Raw genomic sequence first — 15,395 nt, 5'->3', positions numbered from 1 at the left:
AGCCGCGTTATTCTGTGTGTCGAGGGCTAATTATGAACGTCTGTATTTTAATAATTTGAGATTCAAGGAGTTTTTAACCAGGCCCTTTCGCACACAGGTAGTTATGTAACGGCAGCGGGCTGCCACACGCCGCCGCGCACATCCAGCCTCCCCCTCAGCCCCTGCCACAGCTGCCCCGTGCCCGCTGAGCGCTGCGACCCGACCAGCTCTGCTCGTCGTGACTGACGGCTCAGGCAGCCAATCCACCGCCCCCACCCCATGATTGACGGCACATTCACCCAATCGGGCTACGAGTCGCACTTCGCACTGCCTTCCCCCTACCGACAGCGCCACGGGGGGGGGAGGTGCCAAGCGTCGCTCTCGCGACATTTTCCGCGCTCCCCCCCCACCCGCCGCCGGGTGACGGCGCGGCCGCCATGTTGGTTGCTATGCTGCTGCCGCCCGCGTGAGGCGGGCGGGCGCACGAGGGGAGGCGGCGCCGTTCCTCCCCCTGCTCCCCCCCCGGGCCGCCGGGCGTGAGGCGGCGCCGTGCCCCGTGTGAGGGCTGCGAGGGGGCAGCCGCGGCCCCGCCGGCCGCTCAGCTGTGAGGAGAAAGGTGGAGGGAGGGGAGGGAGAGCGGCCGGAGGGGGCTCCGCCGCCTTCCTCCCTCCTCCTCCTCCTCCTCCTCCCCCCCCACCCCTTTTCCCCTCGGCCCAGCCGCCGCAGTACGATGCGGGCCCCGCTGCTGCCGAGGCCGCGGCCGGGCCGGGCGCTGCGGGGGGACTGAGGGGCGGTGTCGAGGGAAGGGGGCGGGCGGGGCGAGGCGAGGCGGGGCGGGGCCGGCCCTGAGCGCGGCCGCGGGCGCGCCCCCGGCAGCTGCGCGCACGGGCACGGGCGCGCGCGCGGGGGGTCGCGGGGCGGCAGCGGCGAGCGCAGCCCCCGCGCCTCTCCCCTCCGCGCTCCCGCGGCCGCCCCCCCCCCGTCTCCCCCGCTCCATCGGCAAGGACGTGGCTGTTATATGAAGGTAAGGGGCCGGGGGGGGGGGGCGAGGGACGCGTCCCTGCGCCGTGACCCCCTCGGAGGGGGGTTTGGGGGCGGCCGCCGCGCCCCCCACCCCCGGCGAAGGGGGCGAAACCCGTCGGTGGGGGGGGGACTCGGGGGGGGGGTGTAGGGGCGCCGCGGGCTCGGCCGGGCGGCCGCAGCCGGTTTGCGGCACGTTGGAGGGGGAAAGTTGCCGGCCGTGCGCTTTCTAGGCACAGGCGCACGTTGCCCTGGATATGGCCGGGGAAACCGGGCCGGAGCGCGGGCGGCGCGTCCCTCCGGGGGGCTGGCGGTGCCTGCCCTCCAGCAGCAGGCTTGGGTAACCGCGTGTCGCTTCCATGCGACCGCGTACCTGGAGATGTGCCTCGCCTCGGCTGGTGCAGTGCGAGCTGGGGGAGGGAGAGCGTCCTTGCCCTCCCCAAAAAGCCTCCCGGAGCTCGTTGCTAAAACCGGCTAGCTGCCGGCGTGGGTGAAGCGCTCCCGCCGCCCGCCTGTGCCGAGTGCGGGCCGATCAGATGGAAAGCACATGCGGGTGAACTTTGTGCTGCTGCTTAAACCTCACGAATTTCACCGTTTTATTTTATTTTTTTTTTTTAACCGTGACACGGAAAATATTTATGTCACTGGTGTATTACAGAGGTGCTGATGGATTTCAGCTGAACCACCGTTGTTAGCCTGTAGCATGCACATGCATTTTCCCAGCTGTGGGTATCGCTCGCCCTGAGCTAAACTCTGCTGATGGTAAGGGGGTCTTGTGCCTGCCCGTCTGGTACCGGCATCGCTGGGAGCCCCCCGTGTGTTCGCACACATGCAGACATTTATGAGCTCGTTACGTTATAAATGTGTGCTGCAGGAGCACATGAGGGAGATTAGAACTGGTAAAAACGTCGTCTTAATAGACGTCTATATAGAGGGAAAGCTTTTCAGTTCGTTGCCTAAATGTAAAATATTCAGTATCGTAATCTTATGGATGCCATTTTCTTGACAATGGATTTCTTGCTTCGCTGACCTGAAAAGTTATTTTTACATATTGGCATATAACTCAGGTTTGCACCATGTTGATAAAATATTATTCTGAGTGATAAGCTTACAAATACGTACGTGTGTTTCTACACATTTCCCAGGCACGTTTTTGCTTTATAAGCTCAGAAATGTAACTGTGGGTCTGATTTTTTGAAGATAACTTTGTTGTCATTACAGTTTCTATGTATTTTTAGATTTTTGTTCCTTTTTTAAAACTAAAGCAAACATTGAAATATGAATATGTTTCCATCAGAAGCAGAAATGTTGTAATATTTTACCTTTTAGTGCGTTTTTCTTTGTGTCTGCTGTTAAGTCTGTTTGGAATCAGGTTCACCTCCTTAGGGTTTAGTTTGGTGTTGTTTTTTTGCTTGTTCAGTAAAATTTTCTGTGAAATGTCTTATTTGCTGCCATACTTTATAATTCTGTTGTCCTGCTGAAGCCCTGTTGAGGTTGTACATAGCAGTATTGATTGAACACCCTTGCTAAAAATACTGTCGGGGTTGGGTGTGCTTACAGCGTCGTCGCAGGAAAGTTAAGTCTGCCCTGTTTTTCTGTGAGCAGAACGGGTGGTTGATTATTAGCAGCTACGTTTGTCAAAGCCCCGAATAAAAGCAAAATCCTGTGATCTTAGAAGTAATGCTAGTTGCTCTGTTGAGTGGCCGAACTCCCTATTAACGGACAGAGTTCATTAAGTGCTATTTACATGTCAGTGCCATTAGCATATTTTGAATATATGGTAAGCCAATACCCAGGGCACATCATTCTGGCTCTGTTCCTGCAGTGCCCCCTGTTTGGGCAGAAGGATCCACCTACCCCCAGCTCGCAGCAGGAACTGAAGCTTAACCGCTGGTTCTGGAGGCACGAGGCCGATGTTTATCGTGAGCATTTGCTGCGTGTGAATGTTTTGTGTGTTTTGTTGTTAACCTCCGTGTTTGTGTGGCACATCGTACAGGCTTCAGTGCTTGCAAAGAGCTCTGTGGTTGGCACCCCGAATAACAGCCAAATGTGAGTGTGGCAGGGTGATTTTGTGAAAATGAAATATTTTCTTTGAACTGTTTTATCTGATCAGGAAGATCCTGATCAGTATTTGGGGGCTGTGTCCCTCTGGGGCCTTGTTATCCTTGGCAGGTTGTTTTATGAAAGTTTTGCTGAATGTATGTGGAAATTTTGTGCATTGTTTTACGCTTACGTGTAAAAAGTGGACTGTCTGTTGTACAGACGTGTTCTGGAAAACTGAGTGGAGCCTGCAACTTTGAATATAGTGGAAGGGAAGATACCAGGATGGCGTGCTTGGTCCTGAAAGCTAACCTGTGCGTAGGAAAGAAAGCTAGAATGGCTTGCTGGTGGCATTTCAGACGGTTGGATGAGGTAAAGGGATTGCGGTAAGGGTCTTTTGACAATTATGACGGACTAAAAATTCCGTTCTAACTCTCTAGTTTATCCAAGCAATCAAAACAAATAGTCACATGCCACGTTTCGTTTGGCATCGGAAGTCACCATTAGATTATTTTTCTGAAACTGCTAAACAGTGAGTTTCTGTGGCCTGTTTTCCTAGGTCTTCACGCTGCCATTAGCTAGATCCTCTGGTACATTGGGAGTCTGCCTCATCCCTCCTCTGCTCCCCTGCCCCCCGGCCAGTCTGGGTTTAAATTTGGTACAAGATCACATGAATCCCATGCCTTCACATCCTGTTTTTGTGTCACCTCGCTTCCATTCTCACCGATTACAAAAATGGTGAAACAAGAGAATCTTTCAGCAGATGGTTGTCTGTGCGTTTTTTTTTTTTAATACCTCGCTTTCACTCTGGTGCTGTCACTTTTCATAAAATGGCCAGACAAAATTCTCGTGAGTTTCATTGTGATCCAGCCTAAACAACTGTAAAAATGGTTTGTGTGCACACATAATGTGGGCCTGTTTGTAGTGGGAAGAAGGAACTGTGAAGGTAGAAGAAAAAGGGGAGGGGAGGATGGTTTGGGCAGAAGACAGGCCCAGGAGAGGAGAGCGGCGCGGTAACGTAACAGCAGCTCTTGCTGTCTGGGCCAGCTGTTCATATATGCTCATTTGGGAACAGAAGCTGTTTTTCCTCGAGGACTTGTAATCCATTGAAATAGCACAAAATAGTTCTGTGTAGGCTTCTGAAAGCCTTTTTAAGTTCTAAGATTTTAAGATTTTCTGGAAGTAATCTCTGCGATGTTTCGTCACAGAATTAGATAGCAGAATCTCCTTTCCTAGTTTGGAGAATTTCACAATTATTAGGAAACTCTTGCTATTTATCACTTATACCGTAATTCCTTCAGGCATACAGTAGTTACTGTGCTCACAGAAGCCTCACTGACATGTCGCCATACAAGACTGAGATGCCCAGATGCAGTTTACAGGAACGTGGCTGTTTTGCAGTGGTCTGCAGTACTCAGCTCAAGTCTGTGCCGATTGTATGTGCTGTGGCCCAGCGTGTCTTACAGAGCATTACAGCTTGTAGGCAAATAGTTACTCAGGTAAATCAGACAGGCATAACTAAATGGATTTTTGTTGGAAATGTGTGAGTTGAACCAGCTTCTATCTTTCTCAGCTTTTGCACCTTGGGAGAAGAACTAGGTGATGCAATTAGACCTCTGTTTGCACGCTCCTTTGTCTCGCACTGCAATTACTTCTTGGACAAGTTAAAGGCGACTGTTGAATGATAAATGCAAGTCTCCGTGAGTGGTTTATGAGATACTGCCATCGCTGCAGTTCCACGAGGGAGGGAGAAATCGCTAATATCCATTTATAAATAAACTGTCTTTCAATTATGAGTACTTATGCTCTTTAATGAAGAATGCTTTAGGAAATATTTTCACCAGTTGGAGATTGAAATGCAGTTGCTGGTTAAGAGTTCTCAGGCCATCCACGAGAGATAAGGGATAAATAAAATCGATAACACCCCTAGAGCATGTGTGTTCTCGCATTTCCTTTCAGGCTTCCCTTAACTTCCCTGGGGTTAACTGCCCGAGAGAACGATTGAATTATTCTGCGTGACCAAAAGCCCAGACCTTCACATGAAAACCAAATGTGTTGCTACCAGGGATTCATGTTTTCTTTTTTTTTTTTTTTGATTTAGAGTTGTGTTTATTTATTTATTTATTTATTTTTACTTTTGATACCAAATACTTAGTGATTTTTTTAATTTAATGCTGAAAACTTTCTTCTAACATGCTGTTTTTGGGATGTTGCTCCAGTCCGGAGGCCTTACTTGCATGTAATTTTGTTATTTTGTGTGATAGTTTTCATAAACTAGTTTAAAAATTATTTAAAAGTAAGCTCTTAGCATTACTTTTGTGGTGTTTGTTAGGAGTAACAATGTCAATTGATTTGGGTTTATGTCCATTAACTGTGTATGGGTTAAACATACGTTCCTTACTTATTTGGCTCTAAAAGAATGTTAACTTTTAAGAAAGCTGAATGTCGCTTAAGCGTTTTCTGAGTGCTTTGGCCATTTTATTGCGCTGGTGTACCACCATCTCCCTGCCCTACAAGAAAAACAGTAACTAATCCGCGGAACAATGTTCTGTTTCTCTTGCGAAGGACAGGCATGGAAAAAGGCCTCTGTCAGTACAGCCCTGAAACTAACTCTGAGTAATGAAAGTTACATTACAAATATTTTCTCAGATCAGAAAAATATTCTCAGATAAGTCTTGTCTTTTTTTTTTCAGTTTGTGGTTGTGATGCTGTTATTATTTTTAAAATGGCATCAGTCATTAAAACCAGAAATTGAAACTGTATCTGCAGCAGATAGCTCTCCGTGTAAACCAAAGCAGCAGCTGGTAGAAGATAAGGGCCTGCTGGGGCTCCTTTGTCTGGGAGAGATGTGCTAACTTACTTGGTCTTAGAAGAAGGTTAACAAGCAAGATTCCTCTGTTTTCTTTTTGCAGCAGCAGGTGGTATTTGCAAAACAGTCAAGCAAAGTCAGTAGTCAGGATTTGATGCACTGGAAAGCTGCTGTTATTTTATTTTTATTTTTTTTTTTTAGGAATAGATTCAAGCGTGTCATACCAGAAGCTTGCGCTCCCTCTTTTCTGTGCCAGCAGAGAGCCAGGGCTGAACTAACTCGAGTGAAACGTAATAGAGGTTTGGTTACGGCCTCTGTCTCCTCAGGTTGGGAACCTTTTCAGGAAGGGCACATAGAGATGCAGCAGTCAGTGGCAGTGCAGTAGTCACTAATAATGTTCTCTGGACTCCCAGGTTAGCACGTTTTTGCCTAGATGTGCTAATAGTTAGTTTCCTGGTGGTGTTTGGTCAGTATATTACAAGAGTCTTGAGTTACAAGTATATTACATGTTGTCTGAGAAACATGTTTGTTGTAAAGTGAAAAGTTACTTCTAGAAAAAAACAAAACCGTTAAAAGTTGCTCCAATCAGGTGAGATAAACCAAAATGGGATGCCCTTCTCTAGGGTCAGGAAAAGATGCTTCCCAGATCTCTCTTTTGCTTTAAGAAACAGAATGATGTCATTTTGGAGGAAAAATCCCGTAGTAAAAACTGATTTTTTCACTAACCTCGTAGTGAATTCTTACTTTTTTTTTTTTGGGGGGGGGGGGGGGGGGGGGGGGGGGGGGGGGGGGGTAACCACACCTGCAGTTTTTTTCTTGACAGCTTGGCTTTGAAGAGAGTTGAAGTGAACATCTGTCACTTTGTGCTCGTCGGTGGTGATGCTTGCAACGAGCTCTTAGTGCTATCTGAAACAGGACCATGACATTTTTCATCTTCCAAAGCAGGAGTGGGGGCAGATGCCCAGTGCTGCTGGTGGCCCACAGCCTTGCCTTCGAGGTCATTTTCTCCCATGCAGATTGTGCGCTGGCCACTTTTTGTGTCGTGTCCGCTTACTGAGTTTGGGTGGTGCCCCTATTTAAAGAAGATGTCCTTCAGGAAAAGGAAGGTGTATTATTTAGTTTGACTTCTCAAAAATTAAATTTTAACAACTTGGCGTATGAATTTTGAATCACTGTGGCCTGTAACTTCCAAGCTGTGAGCTTCTATTAAAGCTTTCCTTGGAAGAGGTTTTCAGCTTTTTGGGGGAGGCAGGTTGCTGTTATGATTGATGCCGCAGTCTGTTTTACTACTTGTGTGCAAATGAGAGTGTAGGTTAGTCTCGGGAATCCTAATCTGCAAATAATTCCCCACTTAGTATGATTTAGGTTTGTGGGTTGACTCTGTAGGAAGATATTGCAGGCATCCCGTTAGCTCGTCTGGATGCGCGTGCTTTAGGTGGAGTGCATCTCTTCCAATCTAAAGTTTTGAAGGACCTTCTGGGTGCAATGTTTGTTAAGAAGAGGTGCCTGGAAGCTGAAACTGTGGCTACATCCTTAAAGCTGATGGGATGTATCACCTTGTCTAAGCCTGGATGAAGGAGCAGGGGAGGGGAAACTGGGAAGAAGGACAGCTTTCCTGCAGTGCTTATGGAAGTTATAAGGCTTAGGAAAACATAATTAAAAAGGAAAAGGGAATATATTTTTTGTTTAATATCAACAAATCTCATTACCTCATGGGAGGCTCCTGCCGAAGTGACTGTGGTTTATACAACCACAGGAGGTGGAAACTGAAACCCAGAAGTGGCATTACAGTGGAACAGATCAATCTGCTATAAGATTGGCTCCTACTTCCAATTTTTTTTGAGCATTTCATTGGTTCTCTTGTTTCTGTGATCTTGGATTAGACTTCAGTGATTTGGGTGTTCCGGTATATGGCAAATACAATTACTTCTGGTTGTGCTGCTAGAGTTTCTTCTCAGGTTCGCAATATGCAACTGGGTAAGGAGGGATAGAGCATTAATGGTGGTAAGGTAAAAATAACCTTTCACTAATTAATCTTTTACTTCTATTTTTCATTATATGAATTAAAATATACCATGCTAGCTATACAAACCATCCACTTTGGAAGTAGCTTGAACTTTTTAAACTTCCTATCTTCATATCAGGAAATAATTTAATTTTGGTGATGATGTCAGGAAAACTTACCTGGGTTTTGCAGTGCTTTTCTGTGTCCTGACCTGCTTACAATGTTTCTGGCATTTTCCCTTGACAGATCTACTCTTTCCTTAGAGACGTAAGGCACTGGTGATACTGTCATCTGTCCCCTCAGCACCTACTATGGATTTGAGTCCTTTGTTCGGCAGCTCTTAGATCAGCTGGGGGAGCGCATTTGGTGACTGTGCAAGAGGCAGGAGGCTGCATGCTCGCTGTGGTCTTCTTTAAAACAGTTTCTGGCTTCTCGCAGTCGCTGTGCTTGCAGGGGCTGGATTCTCTTCTAATTTCTCAACAGCTACGTAAATTTTACTGGATTGAATAATAGATGCATTAAATACATTAATTAAAATATCTCTGCTTTTCAAAACCATGCCACATTAAAGGCTAAAATAGATACAATAAGAAAATGAGGCCTGGGTAACCACTGCGGTATATACAGTTACACTTAGAACAGGATTCCTCTGGAGAAGACTAAAAAAATAGACTGAAAATTAACATCTGACAAAAAACCCTCTAAGAGGAAATTCCTACAGGAGAACTTCATTCTTGAGATTAATTAAATGAAAGATTAGAAATTCTCTAGATGGCTGTAAGCTATTTAATAAAACTGAAGCAAGCAATTAAAATACTCAATTTTAGTTACCAGCAGAGACATTGCTCCTTTTTATGATCCTGGTGTTGTGTCGCTGTCCCCCCATTGCATATGTTCTGCCTTTTACAGGAAAGCTATACGTGCAGCTCATTAATGCTAGACATTTTCTGCAGAAGGATTTTCATTAAGAAAAAACACAAAACATGATGTAGAAAAAAAGGTGATGTAGATAGTAACTTCTTTGGCTTTGAGAACACACATGCGATCTTGAGAAAACAGAAATAAAAGTGCTTTGTAGGAATTATACTAATGAAATGTATGTGAGAGACTAGCTTGAAAGAGAAACTTGATTAACATCTGAAACTTCAGCTAACATTTAGCCACCTTTTGGTAGCACTTCCACTGCCAGTAAAACTGCTCCTGCCTTCTCAAACCTCTGGTTTCTTCTTCTCTTTCTAAATTATAATGATTTAAGCGTTTTTCAATCCACCTCTTTGCAATATTTTTTCCTGTGTCTTCCAGACAAACTGATTAATTCTAACTGTTCTGGAAAATGGTTGTAGTTGCCCTAGTATCTGTCAAAGTCGTTTTCCACTTAAGCCTTTCATACTTGCTCAGAATACATTTTGCATTCTGCTGCACCTGGTGTGCCCTGACAACTGCGTGTGCTCCAGCAGTTGTCTGTAACAAGCTGCAGGTCGGGGCCGTGCTCTATCACCACAGATCCATCCCTCGTCTGAGGGCACTGTGCGATAGCAAATCGCATCGTCACGGGAGGGAGAAAATGCCTAACTGCAAGTTGCCACTGGATTCCTGAAAATTGAAGTAGTTGCCGTAGTTCAGCAGAGTTACGGTGCCACAAGGAGAATGGGAAAGATAGAAAAACTGCATCTCTTGTATGCCAAGTAGTGCTATTATACTAGGTTGCTCCAAATCAAGTTCCTGGCTGTTTAAGTTTAAAGCGAAGAGTGTTCTGTGGTGAGATTTCTTCAGAAGTGTTTATTACTTTCTGCCTGTAGTTCATGAGCAAACCGATGTGGTCTTCAGTGAAAATAACAATAGATTAGGACAGAAGTTTCTGAAGATGACCTTCTTAGTGCTATTGTATTTTTCAGTTGTAAACAGAAAACCACATTCTAAAAATCTGCTTTCCAAACTTAAATGACTATAATTAGTGCTCAGAAGAAGCAACAGTCAACCTTTTTCTTTTGGCAATGCATAAATATATTCATTTTCATAACGTTTAACATAAAACACATAATCTATTGTTAGACTTTTAACGCAGAATGATAAAAAGGAAGAGATGCCTTTCCTAACGGCTGTTTATTGCATTAATAATAATTGTGTGTCTAAGTTAAAATGAAAAAAGTGTTGACTAATTATTCCTGAAGCAAATTAGCTTTGTTTTTGTTGTAGCTTCCAAAGTATGGCAATGGGTTTGAAGCCCACTTTGCTGTGTACAATTAATAGAAAACAAATCATGCTTTGAAGGCCTAAGGTTTCTGAAGATGGGGTTTCTTTTCAAATAACGGACCCATCTCCTTCCAGTTGCTGGCATACCCAGCTGCCCTGAAGATGCTTCAAGGTGTCTTAAGAATGACACAGAAGTGATGAATGCTTACGAAAGAAGGCATTAGGGACCCCAGGCCCAAGCCTTTGGTCTATTTCAAGTACTTGCAGATAATATCATTGTTATGAACACACACGTTATAAAACGTTAACTAATGTGTCCTAAAATCAGCAGGGGATTATATTTAGGAGGTGTGTTGATTCGGTGTCTATGATCTGATTAAAGTATATTGCATACTTCAGATACATCTGTACACGTGCTAAATAAAATACCTTCATGTTGGTGGACAACAGGCTGGAGTGATAACACTTGAAAATTCTTTAATAACAAATACATGTTTTACTGTAGAACATATTTCAAGAGTATGCCAAGAGTTTTTGAAATAATACTTGAGAAGCAAATCCTGACGTTCACGCTTCCTCTTCAGGAGTGACAGAAATGTATTTCGTATATTGTTTTTGTGTTAGACTTAATCATTTCCGTCATTTCCGTCAAAGTGTCTTACGTGCACTTCAAAAAAAAAGTTGAAATGTTCTGTTGACTTTTTGAAACTTTCTTTGGCAATGTTAGGCTCTCCATTTATTTTGTCCCTTGTTTAACAGTTTTTTGTGTGTGTTTTCAAAAGCACTTCCATTCACCATTCAAGGAATTCAATAGAATTCTAATAGGAACTGCACATAAATAACTACAGAAATCAATGCTTCAATTCAGCCAAGAGTTTTTTGTGACTTCAAAAGCCACAAGAGCATTTATTATTAGAAACATACAATTGACTTTTCTTGTATTATCATTTTGCATAGTGATTTGGTTTTTACCACCACAACAAGATGTTTGACAGTTTCATTTGAAAATGATGTATTTACATCCTGCGTTCCACAACAGTTTAATTTTTATCAATTCTGTGAAGCCACATTCATGGCACTTTGCATGTTCAGCGCTGGGCAAAGGTTCGGTGCAATACTCACTCGGAAATTTCTCCTCAAAGGTCAACCAAATGCTAAGCCCAGTCTCCCATTCCTGTATCGTAATGAAAATATAAAAGAAATCTTTGATGTGTAGAGTTGTTGGATTCATTTTCATAGTTACAAAACTCAAAGCATCTCCTGTCCCCTGGAAATGTTTCTGAGACGTCCTTCTGGCCGCAGAGGTGAGCTGCTATAGCCCAGGGCTGCCCCCCACGTCCTTGCAGCCTGCAGTGGTCTCACTGCCCCCCGGCCACGTCTCCGCTAGGAATCCTTCTGGTCCCCAAGTTCTTGGGCGGGCTGGAGCGAGGGAGCTGGTCTCCAAGGAAGTAGCTTCAGCACTCTACGAGCTTTGGAAAATCGGTGCTTTTTTTGTAGAAAGAACCAGAGCTTGATAACAGGGTGGTCTGACCTGAAGTCCAGCACCCTGACTGCCTTAGAAATGGGCTGCTGGAGGCTTGGGGCAGCTCTTGTGTGCACTTCTGAGTAGCTTTTAGTGTAGTCTTGCCACCTAGGGTGGAAAGTATACCCAGGAGGAAACAGCTTTGTCAGGAGAGCTTTTGAACACTTGTCCATTTTTCTGCATTAATGTTTTGCTTTTCACAGTTCAATTTGTTTTCCAAACTATCTGCAAGTTACCAGCAGGGGCTTCTCGGTGACAATAGCCTTCCCCCAGCCTCCTAATTCCTGCTCAGCAGGCAGTCTGCTGCTGGTCCGAGGAACTGCCTCCTGGAATTTCGTTTTGGGAGAGCCCTGGTGCTGAGACTTCCCGCATGGGCCCCCGGTTCCCTCCAGGTGCAGACCGGCCGTGCCATCCTCCCGCACCTCGCTGCGTGAGCAGGTGCTGCAGCGCTGCACGCCTGTCTCGGCGCTCGGGAGCGGTTCTGTCGGGGGAGAGGAGAGGAAGCAAAGCCTGTCTCTAGTCCTGTCTCCTAACAGTTGTTGGAGTGGAAAGAATACGCAGGTGAAACTTCTACTGCACCTTGAGAAAGATTTCGATTGTGATCGGGGGAAGAGAGGCAAGAGTGGAGCATGATGAAGAGTAAGACTCCTAACACGGTGTGGTAACTGCACCTACGTTAATGTTCAGTGGCTCTGTTATCCCTTGGAGTTACGTGAATTTAAGATTGAAGAGTTGTCACGGTGTTACCTTAAATAATAAAGGAAGTGAAGTCAGACCTTCTTTTGGTTCTTCAAAGTTCTTCCCCATTCCCTTTGACCACTTCTGTCTAATTCAGGTTGTATTTGAGTCAGCTGCTTTCGGCTTGACACTTAGGTCACTTAGGCATCTGCAAAGTTAGTATGCTACTGTCTGCATTTCTGCTGACCTAAAACTAAAACCTACCTTACTTCTGTCGCTGTAACACGAGGCTTCTTTTAATTTACCTGGCTGTTCAGCATTTACAGAAACAAGATACTGGAATGTTGCTGGCCTAATTCATTCACTAATTCGTTAGCCTAATGTCTGAGATCTGCTAAGCAGGGTTTTCTTCCTGAAACATTCTCTGACCCTTCCTGGGTTCTCATAGATAGTTGATGTTTAACCGGTATCTAAGCTGGGGTAGAAAAATAAAAATGAGGTACTAAAAATATAAAAAAAGAAACATAATATTTATGTATTCAGGGAAGCTTGGTTCTGTTAAGGGGCAAAATAGGCTATTTAGATTTATCAGAAATCAAGTATTTCTTTTTTTTAATGTTTGTGTGGATCTTCTGCTTCTTTGTGAAACCCAATTTTATGACAGTAAGCAAGACGCACAAACCATATAATTCATGCTGTTCTTGAAGCAATTCTGAGTGTTATCCGTCCCCTGTTGCATTGCTTCTCTTCTGTAGCCAGTCCCAAACGTATGGGGGAAAGGCAAAAAACAGCTGGAATTTGTTTTGAATGCAGGAGAAACAGAAGAGAAAAAGAAACAGGTAAAACATGGGGAAGACTGGGAAAGAAACAGTATTCCCAGCCCTTGCAAGTAATTCCCAGAAAACCTGAAGCACAGAGTTATTAAAATTTTGTTATTTGTATGAAGCAACAAGGACTTTATTGCTTGATGCTAGACACTGCTCCATAGCTCCACTCTATCATGTAATCCATTTTATTGAACATCGTTTCAAACTGACTGGGGTTCCTTAACTAGCCTGTTTATAGAACAGGTGGTTAGAAATTTACTTCAGAGACAAAAATATAGTCCTAAATTTAGACTAAATTCTTCCCTGACCACTTCATTTACTCTGTTTTGTACTTACCATTCCTTTTCCAGAAGTGCTTTCTTCTGCCTGCACAGTTTGTCTGAGTGCTGCTGTCCTCTGTATCGTTTATAAAAATTGGCGTTACGTTTTGAGCTTCTTAATAAACATTCCACCAGCTATATGTGGAGAAAAAAATAAAGCATGTTTCAAAATAATTACAGACTATTGCAGCTTCACTCCCAATTTTACAATTTCAGATAAAGCAGTCTTTTTTTTTCTGTATCTCATCATTATTGGGCTTTTTTCGTTTTGGTACTGCTTGGTGCTGGAACACATCTGCATATTTTTTGAGGCTCTAACAGCTAACCCATTTGAGCTTTTGTAATACTGAGCAGCATCAGAGAGGACCTTCATCTATCGCGCCCGACTAAGCATCCTTATGTGAGGAATTCCCTCTTACAACAGCATGACATAGCTGGCTTGTTTGCACCTTATGGCCTGCTGAAAATATTTTCTTTCCTTCCCACTTACCTTCTACAATCCTCTTCAGCAGAAATGGTGTCTAACCAGTTTGTGTGCTGGTCTGTATTTTTGTAGTCGGTTATGCCTGCTTGATAAAGTACAGATGTTGTCTGAACTTACTCTAAATTTCAGTGAATCACTGAATTAGGTGCCTATGAGGGGTTATTGAAAAGTGAAAGCTACTGGGATTAGTAGAGAAAACAAACTGGATCAGCAGCTGACCATATAGACGACTGCAAATGGCTATACTGTAAGAGCAACTAACAGGATGGAGGGAGATTATTAGTCATGCTCTTCAAAAATCAGTCTTGAAATTAATTCTGTCTCATTACATTCGTTAATAACCTTGGTGCAAGAATTACGTCTCTTCTTATTAAAAGCTGTAGATAGCAAAGTTCAGAAAATTGAGTATTTCAGACAACTGGATTATTCTGTAAGGAAAATAAGAAACTCATAGATCTGAGCACTAAAAAACTAATACGATTTAATAATACAAAATCAAGTCTTTAAGGCATCAGAGCTTTTCTTTGCTTTTAGGAAAAGCACTGGTAGCACTTTCAGTAACCGTTCTCAATATGAAGAATGAGCAAGGCTAACCTGGCACCAGGTGTCGCCAGCTCGATGTCAGGGCAGAGCGAGCCTGTTGCTTCTGCGCCCTGCCTGGGCTGCCCGGTGGTCTTGTTGCTGCCTTGGTGACAGAAGAGAACTGGGGACACGCATCCGAAGTTTCACCAGCAGCACCGAGTTGGGATAACTGCAAGTATGTTGGGGAACATTTCAACATAGAATTTGTACGTGTTGCTTTTTTAAACTTGTCAAGATAAGTCAGGGTGGAACTCGTTAGCACTTGTAGAAGATAGAATTTGGGTATTTTTTAATGTACTCCGAAAATTATCTTCTAAAAAAATACGCTATTTCTTCTTCAAAAGTTTAGAGAGGTTCTCTTGAATGGTTGTTTTCCAGACTTTCTTTAGTTTTGTGTGAGGACACACCTGGAAACAAATATCATTCTTCGAGAGTTCTGAAATACTAGTTTTTAAGAGGAATTATATAAATGGGATTCCAATTCATTAGACACGTTTACAAGTTAAATATGAATATTAGAAACTTCCATTAACAGTAATGCGTGCACTAGAAGTAGGTCGACTGGTTTACTGAGATTATGCCAACGAACTGAAATAATGGCCTCTTACTTCAGGAGATTTGTGCTGAAATCGGCTGAGGTCATAAGAGAAATTCTGGTTCTGTCCCCGTTTCTCGCAGAAAGAATGCTGCTAGTCAGCGCCGCAGCGGGCCAGACAAAAGGCTGATCAGTGGGAACATCTGGATCTCGCTGTCAAATGGCCCAGTGTAGTAACACAGCTAATTGCAGCTTGCTCTTAACCTTTATGTCCTAATTCACATTTGCAGTGCTTGCAATAGCATTATCAGACTGTTAGGCTTTTTTTTTAATGTTTGGTTAAAAAAGAGGAAAAATCTTACTTGCTTTTGAGCGATTGATGTGATTTTAGTGATTGTGAG

The 15,395-nt window shown here is 44.1% G+C and overlaps 1 protein-coding gene across 1 annotated transcript in view; it reads left to right on the top strand.

Annotated features, from left to right (window-relative positions):
- The first annotated feature begins 881 nt into the window (after positions 1 to 881).
- Positions 882 to 15,395, top strand: part of PTPN4 (protein tyrosine phosphatase non-receptor type 4) — a 115,676-nt gene continuing 101,162 nt past the window's right edge. Inside the window, 1 exon segment of the mRNA XM_035536934.2 lies at positions 882 to 1,003. The gene's annotated coding sequence lies outside the window, so the exon portion shown is untranslated.

This window comes from Cygnus atratus, chromosome 6, assembly GCF_013377495.2.
Source record: "Cygnus atratus isolate AKBS03 ecotype Queensland, Australia chromosome 6, CAtr_DNAZoo_HiC_assembly, whole genome shotgun sequence".
Taxonomy (NCBI): domain Eukaryota; kingdom Metazoa; phylum Chordata; class Aves; order Anseriformes; family Anatidae; genus Cygnus; species Cygnus atratus.
This window is presented reverse-complemented; position numbering and strand designations above follow the sequence as displayed.